This window comes from Pseudophryne corroboree, unplaced genomic scaffold (genome assembly GCF_028390025.1).
Source record: "Pseudophryne corroboree isolate aPseCor3 unplaced genomic scaffold, aPseCor3.hap2 scaffold_1108, whole genome shotgun sequence".
NCBI lineage: Eukaryota > Metazoa > Chordata > Amphibia > Anura > Myobatrachidae > Pseudophryne > Pseudophryne corroboree.
The window spans coordinates 94,227-97,306 of record NW_026967734.1 but is presented as its reverse complement, the minus strand read 5'-3'; the positions used below and the strand labels follow the sequence as shown (position 1 = coordinate 97,306).

Below are 3,080 nucleotides of genomic sequence, written 5' to 3'. Positions count from 1 at the left end.
TTTCAGAGAACAAATTTGTTAGCATAAAAATAAAGCCAGAAAATAAAGAGCTGTTTAATCACTCAATTGGATTTTTCTGCCAGCATATTTTTTTTCTCTGCAAACCACTGCTAAATTGTGCTTCCTAGCTGTTTTTTTATAAAATCACTGAATTAAATCTAACTCTGATTACATCAGAGAAGGCCATGTACCCTACAACATAAGAGGGGGTTTGAAATTTTGACTTGTCTACTTAAATATCACCAAAATCTGATCACAAGTTCAATTACGTCCCTGGGTGGGATTGAACCACCAACCTTTCGGTTAATAGCCGAACACACTAACCGATTGCGCCACAGAGACACTTTGCAAAAAGTGCATACTGACAAAGGCTAATAAGCATACATCTAGAACGTTTCCTAGAAAAACATTAAAAAATCAATAATCTGGAGAGTTTTTGTAAGATGTTTCTTCCACCAACCAACGAATAAACACATTGGTACTTTTCCATGATGAGTGACTGCTTCAGGATCTCTTGCACTTACATGTGCAGCAGAGTACTGCAATGGAAGCATGCTGGACCCATAACCCAGAGGTAGGCAGATTGAAACTGTCCTTTGCTATATGCATTTTTTTTTGTTAATTTAAGTAATCAAAACTGGGATTGATATTTTTGCTCTTTTATTTTTACTTAAAGTACAATAACTTTTACCATTTTAATTTGTTTTAATAGTATATTGACAGTATAGTTTTCTTTCAAAAATCCACTTAATTTTCTTTACCCTGTTATTAAAATGGTAATTGACAAAAAAAACTACATTGTCACCAGAAGAGCAATACAAAATGTACAAGTGATATATTAAAATCATCTTTCCAGCTTGAATTTCAATGATGCATTGGGGCAACAATTTTGTGAGAAACATCTTCACCCTTAAATAAAGATTTTCGTAATTCCTTACCTGTGTGCTAATTAGATATCACCTTGTTTTCACATTAAACAGACTTCCACATGAGAAAGCAGCAAGGATGCAGTGGCGTTAATGTTTCCTGGTGTCAACCTGTATTATTTCAGTAGACATTGAAATGAGGATGCATCTTGCTGCCTTTCCAATGAAGCAAGTTTAATTTAGTAATAGGTGAAAAACCATCCCTACAAAGGTGTTAATCAGAGACTTGGCTTTGTGGACACTTTTCAGAGAACAAATTTGTTAGCATAAAAATAAAGCAAGAAAATTAAGAGCTGTTAAATCAAGCAATTTGATTTTTTTGCAAGCATATTTCTTTTTCTCTGCAACCCACTGCTAAATTGTGCTTCCTAGATGTTTTTATAAAATCACTGAATCAAATCTAACTCTGATTACATCAGAGAAGGCCAGGTACCCTACACAATAAGAGGGGGTTTGAAATTTTGACTTGTCTACTTAAATATCACCAAAATCTGATAACAAGGTCAATTACGTCCCTGGGTGGGATTGAACCACCAACCTTTTGGTTAATAGCCGTACACACTAACTGATTGTGCCACAGAGACACGTTGCAAAAGCACATACTGACAAAGGCTAATAAGCATTCATCTAAAACGTTTCCTAGAAAAACTTAATAAAGTCAATAATCTGGAGAGTTTTTGTAAGATATTTCTTCTATCAACCAACGAAGAAACACATTGGTACTTTCCCATGATGAGTGAGTGCTTCAGGATCTCTTGCACTTACATGTGCAGCAGAGTACAGCAATGGAAGCATGCTGGGCCCATAACCCTAGAGGTAGGCAGATTGAAACTATCCTCTGCTATATGCATTTTTTTGTTTGTTAATTAAAGTAATCCAAAACTGGGATTGATATTTTGGCTCTTTTATTTTTACTTAAAGTACAATAACTTTTACCATTTTAATTTGTTTTAATAGTATATTGACAGTATTGTTTTCTTTCAAAAATCCACTTAATTTTCTTTACCCTATTATTAAAATGGTAATTGACAAAAACAAACTACATTGTCACCAGAAGAGCAATACAAAATGTACAAGTGATATATTAAAATCATCTTTCCAGCTTGAATTTCAATGATGCATTGGGGCAACGATTTTGTGAGAAACATCTTCACCCTTAAATAAAGATTTTCTTAATTCCTTACCTGTGTGCTAATTAGATATCACCTTGTTTTCACATTAAACAGACTTCCACATGAGAAAGCAGCAAGGATGCAGTGGCGTTAATGTTTCCTGGTGTCAACCTGTATTATTTCAGTAGACATTGAAATGAGGATGCATCTTGCTGCCTTTCCAATGAAGCAAGTTTAATTTAGTAATAGGTGAATAACCGTCCTTACAAAGGTGTTAATCAGAGACTTGGCTTTGTGGACACTTTTCAGAGAACAAATTTGTTAGCATAAAAATAAAGCCAGAAAATAAAGAGCTGTTTAATCACTCAATTGGATTTTTCTGCCAGCATATTTTTTTTCTCTGCAACCCACTGCTAAATTGTGCTTCCTAGCTTTTTTTATAAAATCACTGAATCAAATCAAACTCTGATTACATCAGAGAAGGCCAGGTACCCTACACCGTAACAGGGGGTTTGAAATTTTGACTTGTCTACTTAAAGATCACCAAAATCTGATAACAAGGGAAATTAGGTCCCTGGGTGGGATTGAACCACCAATCTTTTGGTTAATAGCCGTACACACTAACTGATTGCGCCACAGGGACACTTTGCAAAAGTCCATACTGACAAATGCTAATAAGCATTCATCTAAAACGTTTCCTAGAAAAACTTAAAAAAGTCAATAATCTGGAGAGTTTTTGTAAGATGTTTCTTCTATCAACCAACGAAGAAACACATTGGTACTTTCCCATGATGAGTGAGTGCTTCAGGATCTCTTGCACTTACATGTGCAGCAGAGTACAGCAATGGAAGCATGCTGGGCACATAACCCAGAGGTACGCAGATTGAAACTATCCTCTGCTATATGCATTTTTTTGTTTGTTAATTAAAGTAATCCAAAACTGGGATTGATATTTTGGCTCTTTTATTTTTACTTAAAGTACAATAACTTTTACCATTTTAATTTGTTTTAATAGTATATTGACAGTATTGTTTTCTTTCAA

At 34.6% G+C, this 3,080-nt stretch overlaps 1 non-coding gene across 1 annotated transcript; it reads right to left on the bottom strand.

Annotated features, from left to right (window-relative positions):
• Positions 1–268: 268 nt before the first annotated feature.
• TRNAN-AUU (transfer RNA asparagine (anticodon AUU)) lies at positions 269–342 on the bottom strand. The gene has a single exon. It is a non-coding gene; the product is annotated as a tRNA-Asn (tRNA).
• Between the last annotated feature and the right edge of the window lie 2,738 nt (positions 343–3,080).